Source organism: Drosophila serrata, unplaced genomic scaffold, assembly GCF_035046125.1.
Source record: "Drosophila serrata isolate PLE 108 unplaced genomic scaffold, ASM3504612v1 contig_276, whole genome shotgun sequence".
NCBI lineage: Eukaryota > Metazoa > Arthropoda > Insecta > Diptera > Drosophilidae > Drosophila > Drosophila serrata.
The window spans coordinates 4,568,747-4,585,692 of record NW_028257174.1 but is presented as its reverse complement, the minus strand read 5'-3'; the positions used below and the strand labels follow the sequence as shown (position 1 = coordinate 4,585,692).

The following is a 16,946-nucleotide window of genomic DNA, read 5'->3' as shown; positions in this document are numbered from 1 at the left end:
TAATCCTTAATCTCGACAACTCTACCGCTTAGCGGCTGTCAAAGTGTCGTGATTTCATAGCATTCAGCTTGCCGACACGATGCAAGGGTGAGTTTTGTGGCATTTAGCTTTTTGTCAGCAGTGCATAGATCGAAAAGCGGCGGTGATAAGTTGCAATTGGAGGAAAAGGTGAGTTTATTGTAAATTAAGAGGGAGTTTGATAAAGTAAACAATAAAAAGGAGTTACATATGCTTCAGGTGTAGCCGTAGTTGAACTGTGTAATGGTCGTTTAGTTAAATAAAGCCTCTGTATGCTTTTTTTCTTCTTTCGTTGCAGTTCCAATGGCAGATCCCGTTATGTTGTTGCGGACACCTGCGTGGTGTCTCAAACGGTTTTCGCACATATTTGGCGATCCGTGGAAGGTTTTCTAGAGGAATGCCACTGCATTACGGCATTTTGAGAGAGAGATGATCAAAATTATTGAACGCCACGATCTAAATGCAAACACAATTCATTCGGTTCGCGACGCGTGTGTTTTGTAAAGTTTTTAATTTGTGCGTGTGACGGGGACGGGTGCAAGTGAAAAAGTGCAGTGAAAAATGAGTTAGTGTTTGTTTTTTTTTATTTTTTTTTATGTGAAAATGTGAAATGTGAAAGTGAAATAATCACTTCCAGTTTTTTTCTTTTTTTTTTTTGTGTGCCTGGTCCAAATTGAATTGTGAAGTGAAATAATCAGTGTGTGTTTTGTTCTGTGTATACGCACCCGTTACCGTTTATCCCGAAACCGTTAAATTTCGTTACCGTTTTACCTCTTCTGCTTTAAGCTTCCAGTAAGCGGAGCTTTTGCGGCTTTGCTAAGTTTATGTTGCAAGTGAGTATTATGTTTTACTATTTTATGATTTATTGTTTTAAATATTATTTTATTTTAATTTGTCTGCGTATTTTTAATTTCACAATATTATTTTACATATTTATATTTTTACAAAAATTGCTATGGCCTTAACATCATGATTATTAGTTACTATTAATAATAATTTATTGGCTCACAAAAATGTTAGTCAAAGCTTATAATATAATTAGTATTTCCCAGCGTTCTCTATTCCCATTTTTTTCAGTACATTCTGACCAAGAGTGAGCGAGTGCGAAATATTTAAAAGTACAGGCAGAAAAAAAAAAACATTCATACAAACACAAAAAGCAGGCAAAAGGAAAAGTCCGAAAAATGAAGTGAAACAGCAAGCAACACAACAAATTGTCAATTTTTTTGGTGTAATCAACATTTATGCGTTTTTAAAAAAGAGAGGCTGTCCGAACGAACACACACACACTGCCACTCTCGCTCACACACTCTCACACAGACACACATCGAATGCAATGCCCAATGGACGCACAAGAGGGCAACAAAAACAGCGCAAAAGGCAGAAAACTAAAAAAAAAAAAAAAAAACAGCAACAACAACCGCCAGAGCCTCTCACTCGCTCGCACACATGTTATTTATCATTCGTATTCGCTCGATTGCATTGCGGCCTATGCATGTGCGAGCGTGAGTGTGTTATGCATATGGCTGCCTTTTGCTGTTGTTGCCCTTTTTGCAGTTGTTGCTGTTTGTTTTTATCTCGCACTCTCATACTCATACAAACCCACACACACAAACACACACGTGTGTGATCTCTGTTTTTAGGCTGGGCAACGATAGTTAAACCCAGCCCACAAGCCTGAGCGAGAACGAGCAACCTGACTCTCTCTGCTGCAACTGCGCTGCTTTTCCTTACGCAGCCAAATCGATGTGTGGTGTGGTGTGGTGGGTGGTGGGTTGGGGAGTGTTGAAAGAGTGTGAGTGTGTGTGTTTGTGTGGGAGAGAGAGGGGCCGGCGACCTTTATTTGCTCTTGAGTTGCAGCTGTTTTAGTGCATGTTTCTGTTTTTCTTTTACTTTTCTTTTTTTTTTTTTACTGTTTTGTTTATGGCTAACTTTTTATTGCGACAGCTGATCTTTGAAAAAGAGTGTCGATAGTGTGGGGAGGGGGAGGGGGTTGAATGGTGATGTGGAAGAGAAGTGGGGGGTAGCTTCTTAGAGCTTTCTAACTGTAACTGTAAGAACGTTTTTTTTTTTCTGTTAGAAATTCAGATTCCCAGATTTCATTTACAGTTATCAAACTTTGGGGGGGGATTGGGGTAACTAAAGGAAACACAGTTTTAATTAAGAGTAAAAAGGGAATGGTAACGAAGAGAAGGATTTTTATTATTATTTTAATCAGAAGCCTGTACCTGAGTGAAGGAGTCATTTCCGACACCATAATCCACATATATTCTTGATCAGCATCAACAGCCGAGTCGATCTAGCCATCTCCGACAGAGAAAAAAAATGTATAAATTTTGTCGATATTTTTAAAGGGGTTTCATCGTTAAAATTAAAATAAAAAAAATTAAATGTTAAAAATTGTTGTATATTTTAAATTGAGTATGCAGATTAATAAAAACTTACATAGGAAAGCTTTCCGAATTAAAATGAATGCATTTTTGGCTTAGTTATGCGTTTTTTAAACTTTGATTTATCGAATAAATCGACATGAAAAAATATGGATAAGTATTGATTAAATGCAGAATATTTTAAGCTTAGTTTTAATAAATTTCGAATTTAATCCTATATTTCAATTGCAAACTGCAAAGGTATATAAACTACGGCTTCTAGAAGATACTTATCTTTTTTGTTTTAAATATAAATATTTACGTTAGAACGAATAGAGAAAAATATCATCTTCACCAAATGAATCAATAAATGTATTTAAATGAAAGCAGGTTTTAATATGTTTGTTCATTTCATTAAGTTGATAAAGTTAAATTAATTATTCAAATAAGAAATTTCAGCATCTTTCAAGTTTTTTTTTCAGACAAATATAAAATTTTTTACATTAATATAACCTTTACATAGATAAACTAGTATTAACTTTCAATTTTCTTTAATCAAATAAATAACAAAGTAATATTTCACCTGAGCCCTATTTTTATTTCATTCTGTTAAATAAGTATTTATTATTTATCAATATTTAATGTTGATATTCACGCTGCACTTTTATCACTACACTCCATTGTTTTTTAATGGCCGACAATAGAGACTCCCTGCCATAGTTACAAAAACATGGCGTAGTTTTCTAGGGGTTTTTTCTGGCGTTTTTTTATTACAGGGTTGTAAGAACTTTGAAACGCCACAATATATTGCATTCTCTTAACGGGATGATTGTAATTTAAATCATTAACTTTGGTATTTAAGTAAATGATGTGTGAAGTGTATTATAATTCATAAAAGAAATGAATTGTCTTCAAATTATAATATATTATATTTACTATACATTTAAAAAGTGCTTTGAGCTCAAATGTTTATAAGAAAATGCTTTTTAATAGAGTTAATTTTTGATACTTTAAACGTTTCCTCAAATCAAATTCAATATCAAATTTTTAAACACAAACAAGTAATGCTAGTTTTTTTAAACAATTTTAGAAAGTAAATAATAAAGTAATTAAGACTTTTTTCAATTATAAAGAAATATGATATTTTAATATAAAAAGAAACAGGAAAACTGACTTCGGATAGTTTAAATTTATATACCCTTGCAGTTTTTATTTAAATTATAGGATCGTATCGCAAATCGAGTATAACTGAGCTTCAAATATTCGCATTCTTTCAATCGTTATTTTATATATTATATTATATTTTATATATTATTTTTTAATATTTTTATATGACAATTTTTTGGATAAATTCATGTTTGAAAAACTCATAACTAAGCCAAAAATGCATTGATTTTAAATCGGAATGCATTTGTGTGTTAGATTTTTGTAGGTTAATAAATCTGCATACTCAATTTAAAAAAAATAAAAATTTATATTTTTGACAATTTTTTTGTGACAATTTTAACTATTTAATCCCTTAAAAATTTTGAAAAAATTTAAAATTTGTTTTTCTCTGCCGGAGATGGCTAGATCGACTCGGCTGTTCATGCTGATCAAGAATATATATGATTTATAGGGTCGGAAATGGTTCCTTCACAATGTTACAAGCTTCTGACTGAAATTAAAATACCCCTCTACAAGAGGATAATAAATATATACGTTAAGATTATTTATTTTAGTTTGTTGCTAATATTATTTTTTTATTTCATTATAAAAGAATTCAAAAAAACATTGTACATCAAATAACTTATAAAATAATTAATATTTATTTAACATCTAACTATTTTTCAAACTATAAAAAATGGCGAAATCCAAACGTCTCTAAATCAACAACAATAAACTTTCCAAACTTTCTTCAAATTTTACTTTTTTATATTTTTTAACTCAATTTACACTTGGCAACATGTTGCCAAAGGAGAACTTGTTGCCAGCAACAATACCAATCAGAATTCACACACACACTCTTCTACGCCTGCAGCACGAATGCATCCGAAGAGAGCTACGAACAAGTGAAAGAGCGAGAGAGAGTTTGAGAGAGAGAAGGCTGTCCGCTCTTGAGTCCGAAAAAACGCAACGAACAAAACGAGCAAAACAAATAAGGCAAAAACACAAACAAAAAGAAGCGCCGCTTTCCTTTTTGCTTCTTTATTTGTTTGTTTGTTTTTGTTGTTGCTGTCGAAGGGCAGGAACAAGTGATTTTTCCGAAAAAAAAGAAAACACATTGTTAGGGTGGTGGGTGGTGAAAGGCGAGGGTTAGACGCACACGCAAAAACAAAAACAACAAGCGAAAAGGACGTAACACAAACAAAAAAAACAAAATAAACGTGAGGCAAAAAGTATCCGTTAGTCATTATACCCGTTGTTGTTGTTATTATTGTTTGTGTGTGCTTACACCCGCTACAACGGTATTTTGTGCCCCCCTTTGAGGGTTCTTGATCAGTCTCAGCAGACGAATCGATTTAGAAATGTCCTTGATGGAGTGTTTAGGAGGCTATATCTCGGAGACTAGAAGAGCGAGAAATACCAAATTTGGTAGATACGTTCTTGAGAGTTCTTAGTTTATAAAGTGGGGTTCTAAAACCCGCAATGCTTACTAATGCCTAAAGAAATCGGTAAATTTAAACAAAAAATGTATCTAAATCTACATATTTCAACGGTTTTTATTTATCTTTCTAATTACATTATTTTAATTGTGTTTATTTCTATGAGACCTTCTTAATTTACTTATTATTTACTTCCAATTTATAATTGACAACCTTTATTTGATTTATTTATTTTTGTTTATATCTTGTCTTAGAAATTTTAATATAAAGGAATTTTAGAAGTCACAAATATTCTATATATCTTTATATTTTTTTTTAAATAAAAAAATACACTTGAAAATACACCTCAGTAACTTGCAAACTGTGGCTCTTAAGGGTTTATGTCCTGGCTGTCAAGGAAACTAAGCTAAGCTGTAGTTACCGGGTATTCCATAGTCCTGTTTTGACTTCTTACTTGTTGATCTTATTGTTTTTCTATGGAAATTAAAGAATTTAAAATATAGAAATGAGTTATTAATTATATAAATTTATGTTTAAATAATATTAAAAAATTAAGTAAGTCATTATAATAAATTATTTAATATTATTATAGTTATTATTCTAGGTCTGAGGTCATTCAATATAATTAAAATTGCAGAAATATTATTAAAAAAAATTAAGTATAGTTTAAGTTAATTCAAATAGAACATTATTGTGACTTATATTGGCTTAAAAGATGTCGAGTATCCTGCTACCAGACCCTAAGGATCCCTAGTACCATTGATAATTATCTACATATATATTTTATTTTTGGAAATACAACAATTCTTTGGCTAAAAGGGTATCCCGGGGTTCGATGTCCTGGCCCCTTTCTGCCTCCCCCCCTTAACTTGACGCTTCTGTTTGTTGTTGCTGTTGTTGTTGTTTTTGGGGTCGCTCGCGTCCTTTTTGTGAGTGCAACAGACTTGGGTCGTCGCGGCCTTGGGGGTGGGATCTCGGTGGGTGGTTTCGGGCGGCTGAAGGAACAAAGGAAACCCTTGGCAACGCAGGGCCAACAAAAAAGAAGCAGACACAAAAAAATATCAAGATGCAGAAGGAGAAGAAAACGACAACGACGACGACCAGGACGAGGACGAGGACGAACGAAAAGGGACGAAGTCGAAGTCCTGTCTGCGTGCCTGTATATATGTGTGGGTGGAAAATTGCGTCCTGTCGGCTGTGTGTTTTCTTTTTTTTTTCGGTTGCGGGTGGTGCAACATAGGCATAGAGTTGTTGTCGCCGTTTTTCGTATATTTTTCGTGTTTTTTTTTGTATTTTTTTTAAGTCAATGTCTGGCACACACAGAGTTTATTCGAGTGTTTTTCTGTGTGAGTGTGTGTGTGTGTATGGCGACTGCGTGCAGACAGAAAAGTCCTAGAAACACACCCCCCGCCTCTGCACCTGCTTTCTCCCAAATGCGTTTTTCTTTTCATCTTTTTTTTTACATATATATGTATTTTTGTTTTTATTTTTTGGCTTCGCATTTTCGATTTTATTGAGCAAACAACGAATTCGCAAATAAAAACAAAACCAACGATGAAAGTGCAAAAAACGGAAAAGGAAAACAAAAACAAAACACCACAAAGAGGGTGGCTTTTGTTAAGCAATTTTTTGCATTCTCTTCCAGCAAAAAGCTTTCTACTTACAGTTTTGCAGTCTGTGGCTTGATCGTTGGCACACTGGCTTCTAAACTGTGGAGATCTTTTAGGGGTTGAAAAGCTCTCTGGAAGTGAGTGTAGAACTGTGACTGCGTGTTAGGTATTTATTTTAAAGCAAATAATTACTATATATAATGGATAAATATAACATTTTTTAAATATATTTTAACCTCTTTATATATATTTTTAAAGAATATTAAAAATATCAGCTAATAATAACATCAAAAAGCCTAAATTTATATACCCTTACAGTTTGCAATTGAATTATAGGATGGTATCAGAAATTGATCATAACTATTCGCTTTCTTTGGATCAATATTTATCGATATTTTTATATGACAATTTTTTCGACAAATTAATGTTTAAAAAATCGCATAACTAAGCCAAAAATGCATTAATTTTAAATCGGAAAGTTGTTCCATGTTAGTTTTTAATAAGTTAATAAATTTGCGTACTCAATTCAAAAAAAAAATAAATTAAAAATTTTTTCATTTTTTTGTTGACAATTTTATTGATTGAACCCCTTAAAAAATGTTGAAAATATTTAGAATTTTATTTTTCTTCCGGAGATGGCTAGATCGATTCGGCTTTTAATGCTGATCAAGGATATATATGATTTATAGGGTCGGAAATGAATCCTTCATGAGCTATGAGCTTCTGACTACAATTAGAATACCCTGAAGAGGTATACAAATGGAATCTAAATCATAATAAATAAGTGAATAATAAGTATAATAAAAATATTAATAAATCAAGTAAATGTATAAAAATACACTTAAATACGTAAGTATAAACATAGAAGTTATGAATAAGTAAACTAATATAACTTTAATAATACAAAAAATATTTTAAAGAAATATTAAAAATATGAAAAAATCTAAAAAGCCCTAATGTTAACTAAACTAGTTAATTATTTCCCCTTTTCCGTTAAAAACACAAGGGATTATGTTAATTTAAGCACCCAATATATTGATCTTCAAATATCTAGTGATCGGTAAAAAAAAAATAGAAATGCGATTAATCAATTTTCTGTTTCTCTATTTCCCATAAAAAAAGCGCGCAATTTTTTTTAGGCAAATCAATTTCTTTTTTTTTTTGTTTCTGTTTCTTTTTTTTTCTAACTCAAAGCTCGTCAAGTTATCTTTTTTATTCGCTTTTGCTGCTCCTCTTCGTTCGCCAATTTTTTTTTTTTTTTTGTTATATTGCTTTTGTTGTTGTTGTATTTGATTTCGCAAAAACTTCTGCTAGTTCCATGTGTGCAAAAAACCAAAAAAAAGAAAGAAACCAAAACTAAGCGGATCTCTCCGCTGAGAGAAAGAGAGAGAGAGAGAGAGAGCGAGTGAAAGAAAAGAGGGGGAGGGCGATAGCGTCGAAAAAAGAGCGTCGACAGCGGCGGGCAACGCAGGTGTATTTGTGTGCGGGAGAGTGAGTGAGTGAGCTGATAAAAATTCGCAATGAAAGAGAATTCGCAAACAAGGCAAAGAAGAATTCGCATGCTGCTCTCTCTCTCTCTCTCTCTCTCTCTTTGGCTCTTTGTGTGTGCGTGGCTTTTTTTTTTCTTCATTTAATTTTTTGGCCACCGGCTAGCAACATGTTGCTAAGCGTGCGAGCGGGATGCGAGGGATCTCTCTTGCTCTCTCGCTCTTACCCGAAAAAAAACTTTTGAAACTCTGACCAATGCAAGTCGTGTGTGTGTGCGTGTGTGTATGAGTGTAGTTTCTTTGCCTTTTTTCAGTTAGTTTTTTCCCCCCATTTTTCTGTCCAACACATTTTTCTTGCTAGTTTTTTTTATTTTAGTTTTTTCTCCTATTTTTTTTTGGTTTGCTTTTGTTTGGAGCCCAGCCTCTGCCGCTGCCACCGTTGTCCGCTCTGCCAGCGTCGACGCAACAGCAGCAGTGGCAACAGCGGCAGCGGTTTTGTGTTGTTGCAAAAAATTCGCAAAAAATTCTCAGTCAGTTGGTCTGCTCATTCGGTTGTCTCGTTTGCTCCTCGTCGCTTCGCGTGTGTGAGTGCAGAAAAGCGCAAGAGAATATCGCAAAAGCGCTACAAAAATTCGCGAAACAATTTTAATTTTTTTTTTTTAATATATATTTTTTTTTTGCCTAAAAAAATATGAATAAAAACTAGAAATAAACTTGGAGAAAAATACAAACAAAACTGGGGAAAACAGAGGAACAAAATGCGACTAAAAACTGATAAAAACTAAACAAAAAACCAAAACACTTGAATACGAAAATACCGCATAAAATTCCATCATTCGTGGCTTTTCTTTAGTAATTTTTTTTACTGTTTCACCCTCAAAAAAATAATTTAAAAAAGAAAAAAAAAAAAAAATGTGATGAAATCAGCTTTACTTTCTCCTCTCGAAGATCTTTTTTCTATTGTGTTTTTTTTAGTGACAGAAATTCTGCCGGAAAATCTTTACGCTGCCCTCTCTTTCTCTACGTCTATCTCTTTCAACCTGTAATATAAAAACTATACAAAAAAATGTATAAAAAATAATATAAATGATGTACTTGAAAGTGTCTTATTGTGGCTAAATTAAAAATAATTAAACTAATGAATAAATATAGAAATATAGATAAATAAATATTCAAATAATTAGTTCTTTCTGAGTTCTGCTTAATTTTATTTTATAAATATAAATTCTTATTTAGAAAATTAAAGAAAATCATGTTACTTTATGTATTTTTGTTAAAAAGAATTTTTTTGAGTAATCGATCGCTTGGGAAATTTATAGAAATTAATGTATTTGAGATATTTTCTTAATAAAATTTCCTTAGTAAGATCTTGGCGTGCTTTTGACTTTCTTTAAATAAGAAAATTAGATTTTTTAAACCTAAAAGGCTTAACAAAAATAGGTGTTGAAATCAAAACTAATAAGTTATTACTTAATAAAACTAAAAATAGTTAAATAATTTCTAATCTATGGAACATTTTGATCACAGAACTTTAAAAATTCCTAATCAACAAATTTTTAACTCAAATCAGCTTTTTAAAAGTAAACCAGAATTAAAAGGCAATTTTAAAACAGTTTCAAACAAATTTAGCGAACTTTATTTATATATATATTTTTTAAATGAGTAATGATCCTTGATTTTTTAATGAATATTTATATATGAATTTTTAAATTATATTTATTAATCTTCTAGAATCTTCTTCTAGAAAATAAACTGCTGAATGATTATGATTAAAGAATTGGTAAAACAGTTGTCTTTATAATTAATGAAACATTTTTTCAATGAAAATAAAAAAATAATAAAAAAAAAACTGTAAAAGTATCAAAAGAATTAAAAACTATTTTTCAAACAAAAAAACATTAAAACTATAATATAATATAGCCATTTTCAAGTAACGTTTCCTTACAAAAAAGACACTATCATCTTATAGAAAATAACAAGTCCAAGATCTTAAAAAAATTGCTATAAAATTAATAAAATATATATTAAAAATATGTATTTCTTCAAGAAAAGCTAAACTTATGCTCCTCAAAAAATTATTTCTTTAATAAAATTATTAAAAAAGGATATTGCCCTCAAAATATGCACAAGAAAAGTCCCACCCAAAAAAAGAAAATCTGATCTTGAAATAGTTTTGCTTCCTTGCAAATCCACTCAAAGTTCTAGGCGACTCTCTTTCCTCTCTTTCTCTCTTTTTTTGGCCCCAAAGGCTTTGCCTCGTTTTTGGGGAGCTTAGAAAGAGCTGGGCGAGTGAGAGAGAGACACCGAGTGAGTGTGAGTGAGTGAGTGAGTGATTCGCACAAAAAACTGCAAGAGCAGCTTCTGCCGGCGTTGGCATCAGCTCTGCCAGCGGCCAGCTGCGGCAGCGCAGCGCGCACACATGCAAAATGCGTTTTGCACTCTTCGCTCTGTCGAAGTAGGGAGGAGGTGGAGGAAAAGGAGGGGGTGGAGTGGGAGTAGGAGTAGCACCAAGGTGTGTGTGTGTGTGTGTGTGATGAGGAGTTCGCGCAGTGAGTGAGAAGCTCACATTTCGAGTGGAGTTTTTTCGCTTTTTTCCAACTGAACTTACATATTTTTTTTTTGTTTTTTGCATTCTGCGTTGTGTAGTGTGTAGTGAGTGAGTGTGCAGGGGGCGACACTGGATGTGTGTGCATGTGCATGTGTGAGCTAGTGTTGGTGTGTGTGTGTCTGTGTGTGTTGGTGTCCGGCAACGTAAGCGAAACGTTCACGAAACGAAACGTATCGAAAACGTATTGAATCATAACAGATCCGCACGTTGTCGCGTTCGTACGCAATTCGCGGAAGAATATCCAATCTCTCTCTCTCTGTCTCGGCTAAACAAAAAAAAAAAATACAAAATACAAATAAAAATATACAAAATAAAAATAATAATAAATCATAAAAAAAAGAATAATAATAATAAAAATAAATAACAGCAGCAACAATTTTAAATTGCAACAACTGATACAACATCAACAACAACAACAGCACACCAACAGCCAGTAACAGCAAATCACAACAACACACCAACATACAACCAATAATTCCATTAATACAAAAGGAAAAAAAAAAAGGAAAACAAAAAAGTAATCAAGATATTTACAAAAATATTTAAATTCGTAATAGTAATATTCCCAAAATATTTATCCTTCGCGACGTGTAATAAATATATATTTTTTTCTGGTGTTGAATCCTGTTTTTTCTGTTTTTATCCTCTCTGAACATAAAAATATATCTCTTGAAAAGTGAAAACTGCAGCCAGAATTTTTCAGAGATTTTAAAATAAATAAAAACAAAAGTGTTTAACCAGTGTTTTAAAAAAAATCACTTGAGGATTTTTCTCTAGGATTTTTTCAGTGACTTTTCTCTAAAGTGTTTTTGATCCTATGATCCTATGAAGGGATTTTTTAAGCCAAACTTCAAATTAATGTAACATTGAGGAGTTTTAAGGATTAAAATCAAAAACAATGTGAAAGCTTCTTTTTAAGAAATTTTATGAATTAAAATGCAAGTGTTTGAAAATAAAATAAAATACTTGAATTAAATTAAATTAGAAGAAAGACAGTGACAGGAATTTGTGTATTGAAAATATAAATTTGAAAATATAATTTGAAGTCTTAGAAAAAATAAATTACTTAAATTTGAATAATTTATGGAATTTATAAAGTGTTGAGTATTTTGAGATACAAATGTGGCACTTGAAAATCATTTTTTAAATAGAAATATTGTGCTTTTGGAAATACCTTTGATATTCGTTGATCAGATAAGATAAATCATAACAAAGCAGAACCAAACCTTAAATTAAATACATTTTTATTCGAGATAAAAGCCTTGTTTTAAAACTGTGTTAGAAATTGTTTATAATTGGAAATGTTTGTAAATGGAAATCTTATATATATCACTTCTTAAAAAAGAGAATTCGTTGCATATACTTGTGAAATATTGGCAAAAAATTTGGATTACCTAAAAAATGTTTAAAAAGGGTTTTAAAATTTTTTAAACAAGGATATTTTCTAAGGCTTGAATTGTATATTTAATTTTTGGTGTAGAAAAGTTCATATAAAAATGTGAGAAGACAGTTTTTAATTTGCAAAACGGAAGGAACTCAAAGAAGATCACTTAAAAAAAATAATCATTAATATAAATGTATATTTAAAGATATATGTGTATATTTAAGGTTACCTATTTGAATCCATTCCTTTAAATCTTGTGAATTGCGTGCGAGTGTTATTAAGTTAGTTTTGAGAAAGTTAAAATTGGTTACTAATTCCCGACGGAAAAATGTAAAAAGCATTAAGAGAGCAGTTTTAAGTTAGGAAATAAATGATTCATTTTAATTAAGTGAAATATTTGAACACAAGTTGGAGATGTTATGTATTTGGCAAAGAAATAGTTCAATTTTTTTATCAATTTAAAAATTGATTTATATATATCCCTATATATCCTTTTTTATGAGTGTTTTAACTGATTCTCCGCTATAGTTAATCCGAGAAAATTAAAAAAAATAAAGTTTGTGAATTCTGAGAACTCATGAAATGTTTTTAATATTATTTAATTTAAAAAGTGTCATTGTTTAAATAGTTTTCATTAAAATGTATGTAGTTTTATGCAAAAATATTCAAGATTCGTTGACTTTTCATCTATAAAAAACCATTTCTTATGGTTTATTATTAATATTTTTGTATTATTATGAATTTTCAATTTTTTGGTTGCATAAAATAGTATTTTTATGGATTTTAAATATTTAAATAGAGTTCCAAGCATTCTGCTAAAGTTTTTATGCTTAAAAGTGCACTATAAATATCCAATTTAATAATTAATTTACAATATAAAATAATATTTAATTAATATTTAATTAAAAAATTCATTAATTTATAAGGAATTAATGAAAATATTGATAATTTTTTGTGCTTAACATATGGCGGACTATATTCTTTAGCCCCAAAGTCCCCCTCATCCCCTCCCCCCTCACTCACTCTCTCTTAGCCCTTATGATATGTTGCATTTCGGCTAAATTACGCATACGCCGCATTGTCCACTCCAAAGAGCCACAAAGCTAGAGAGAGAGAGAGTGAGAGAAAGAGAGATAGAGAGAGAGTGGCTATGAAAGAGCATAGCCTTTGAGTTGCATTTTTTTGTTGGTTCCCAAAGAGAGCTAGAAAAGAACTCAAGCTGCAGTCGCTGCGTTTTCCTTTGTGTTGCTCTTTCACGAAGCGCGTGCGGCGCTCTTAGCACTAATACCGGCACACACACACACACACACACACACACACACACACACACACAGGCAGTCAGTCATCTTCCATGGGAGCCATTCGGGCTGCAAAAACAAAAAAAAAAGGAAAAGGAAAAGAAGAAAGAGCACGAAGAGCCGAGTTCGTGGCCGACGTTGCAGTCGCTGTCGCTGTTGACGTCGCTGCGCTGCTGCTGCTGCTGCTGCTGCTGCTGCTTCTTCTTCTGCCACTCGCTCTCCTTTTGGCACAAAATTCTCTTTGGGCTTTTTTGGGTTTTTGGCCATGCTTTTTCGGCTCTGTCGGCTTTGGACTTTCGCAGAGATTTCACACGCGATGCGATTGCAGTTCTTGCAGACACTTTCATACGTTCGTTCGTGTTTATTTTGGTTGAAAACGGATGTCACTAAAAAAAAATAATACAAAATTAAAATTAAAACTTTGTTGTTTAAATATTTTTCGGAAACCCTTTGAATATAAATTTATTAGCTTTATTTTTTTATTACAAAATATATTCAATATAAAAAACAAACGTCAGGACTTTTTGCGCGCGCGTTTCGTGTGTTGTGAGTTAAAATAACGGTGAAAGAAACAACCAACGTCTTACTGTCTCTGTCTTTCCCCAAAAAGCGAACTATAATTCTCAACTTTTTGTTTTCCTCATTTTTTTTTTGCATTTTTTTTCTAGTGCTGAAGCGTCGGGTTAAACAAGTTCTCTCCTTTCTTTGAAAATCTATTAAAATATCATTATCCTCTTGCAGGCATAAACTCAAACACAACAACAACAGCAACCACAACAACAACAAAAATGTTTTATAAATATATTATTATCAAATAATAATAAAAGCGAAAGAAAAAGGGGAAATTAAGTAAAGCAAAGAAAAGTTTTTAAACGCAAGTCCTTTTTAAGAAAAAATCAAAGAAAACGTAATTTTTTTCGGCTGCTTTCAACAATGCAACAACAACAACAAAGGCAACAACTACACCAACTACAATTGCAACTACAACAACTAAAGCAACAAGAAAAGCTACAGCAACAACAACAACAGAAGGAACAACACCAGCAGGAACAACCACAACATCAACAAAAACAACAACAAAATCAACAACAACAACCAAATGAAACAAACCGACGTGTGTGTGTGTGAACAACTATTAGTAAAGAACTTTAGAGAAACTTACAACTCTTTCGATTTGAAGCCTCATTTTTCGAAACGAAGCGAACCCCTCTGAATTCATTTGTGTGTGTTTTTTCTTCTTTATCAATATATATATAGTAAATATAATTTTTTTTGGCAAGTGTCACGACGAAAAACTAAAACTAACAAACATTTCATTTCACCATAACTTTCAACAACAACAACAAAAATAATTTTCCATTATCGGCATGCTGTAAGGTTGTGTTTTTTTATTACCAACAAATGGTTTTATGCTTAAACTTGATTTGATTTTGTTAAAACAACAACAAAAACACCAAACAAACCAAAATTGAAAACAATTTTTTCCAAGTGAACATTTTGTGCGAATCAAATACAAAAAAATATACAAGAAAGAAAGAATGGAAGTAGCAAAAATAAAGTGGCGAAATTAAATTGAAGGCGAAATTCTGATAAAATCCAAAACCAATTCAATGCAAGCCAAAAGTGCAACAAGAACAACACAAATAACAACAACAAATTCATCAACAACAAAAGCAACAACAATTACACCAACAAGAACGAGAACAACGTCTTGAAACTGCGGTGTTTGGCGTTTATGGTGAGTGTTTATTTTAGTTTAACAAAAAAAGTAAGCTATAAAAATTATAAACTTTTTTACCATTTTTTTTTTGCATTAAAAAGTATGTATTTAGTGTGTGCGTAGGCTGAAATCGTACATAAAGTGCTACTTGATAATAAAAGTGTTAAGTTGGCTTAGCCATAAATGGCCAAAGTGGCAAGTGCAAAGTGAGAGGCAAAGGAAAGTGTCAGGTAGAAAACTGGATGAAGTTTATTGTATTTTAAAAGAATAAATAAATTGGTTATTAAATATATGAATTAAGACGAAAAGGGGAAATAAACTTAGAATTATAAAAAATATACATAAATAAAAGTTAGTTTAATTTTAAAAAACCTTATGGAAAATGAATATAGCAAATATTCTAGAAAATATTTAATTTCTGATTTTAAAAAATAGAAAATCTATAAAATATTTTTTATCTTGTTCTTAAAAAATAGAAAGTCCATAAAATATGGAATTGCTTATTAGTAAAACAATACAGAAAATGTAAAGAATATTTAATATTAGGAAAATTGTTTTAAAAGGAAATCCTCAAAACGTTTACTAAACTTTTCTATAAATTAATATATATTTCCCCATCAATCTATATTTCATTTGTACAATATTTTCCATAAATATTCCATTTTAAAAAACTAAAATATTTGCCAATGAATCAATTTTTGCCTTTTGGCGTCGCACTTCCCGTTTGAACCGGATGTGCTTTTAGGAAAATTTGCTGAATGTTATCAAATATGTAAAATGAAAATGCATTTTTCTGGGCCACACACAAAGCGATCAGCAAACAAAAAAAAAATAATAATAATACAAAAAAGTTGCAAAAATCAACAAAAATAAAAAAAGAAACAGCCAATCAATTAATTGGCAAAGAAAAAAACTAAGAAAGAAAGAAAGAATATAAACTAAATGCTAAGTCAGTTTTAGAAAAGCGGAAAAAAGTAACTTGGCGGAACTTCCGGCGCCACAAAGAGGCGCCATCACTTTGCTTAGTTCATCGTGATTTTTTTTATAGAAATTTATTTATATATATTTTCTTTCAAGTTGGTTATTAGGTATTTTATTTATTTATTAAATATGAAATTGGCTAAAAGAAATAGAGGCATAATTAGTAATTAAGGAAGATTATTAAGAAAGATTATAAAGGAAAATTATTATTTGGTATTTTTAGGAGTTTATTGAAGTTTACAGTAAGCTTTATGAAAAATTATATAAATAAATATTATAAATTCTATACTAAACTGTTCATTTTTGTTATATTTGTATTAAATTAAATCATCTTTTCCATCTTTAAATAAAAAATCCTCTCCTTAAGCTCGATTTCTTTTTAAACCTACATGAAAAGAGATAGAGTTATATAAGAGATCGAGAAAGATATCAATTAACTATAACATGGACCTTAACACACCGAAACGCACTGTCTAGCTATTCGCTCGAAACTGATCCTCTTCTTTACCTTTTCTTTTTCCTATATTCATTCCCACATTGCTGTCTCGCAATTTTATTGCAATTATAAATATTTATAAGTAGTATCATTCCCCCAGCCAAGTTGTTTCTCTGATTTTGATTTATTTTTTGTTTGCAACTCTTAAAAAAAAAATACTTAAAAAAGGGCGCAGGCTTAACAAGTTTGTATGTGAATTTTTAAATTTGATTTTGCAAAAAAAAGGGGTAAAAATATAAGAAAAACACCATTTAAATTTTCGTTTAATTTTAGAGTTACATTTACAAAAACAAAAATTCATTATAATACACGTAATTGCGTTTGCCTTAGTGCTGATGTTTTTTTTTTTGTTGTTTCGTATTTTTTTTATGTGCAACAGTTTTCATTTAT

General features: G+C 31.2%; 1 protein-coding gene across 12 annotated transcripts in view; it reads left to right on the top strand.

Annotated features, from left to right (window-relative positions):
• The first annotated feature begins 92 nt into the window (after positions 1-92).
• The window catches only part of mamo (maternal gene required for meiosis), a 198,240-nt gene continuing 181,386 nt past the window's right edge, over positions 93-16,946 (top strand). For 5 of the 12 annotated variants that reach the window (XR_015272290.1, XR_015272289.1, XM_086835640.1 and 2 more), the window contains exons 1-2: positions 10,558-11,194; positions 14,101-15,097. The gene's annotated coding sequence lies outside the window, so the exon portion shown is untranslated. Of the gene's footprint in view, positions 169-316; positions 852-8,539; positions 8,654-10,557; positions 11,195-13,528; positions 13,906-14,100; positions 15,098-16,946 lie in introns of those variants that run through there. The other 7 variants (XM_086835647.1, XM_086835644.1, XM_086835645.1 and 4 more) reach the window with 7 other exon arrangements.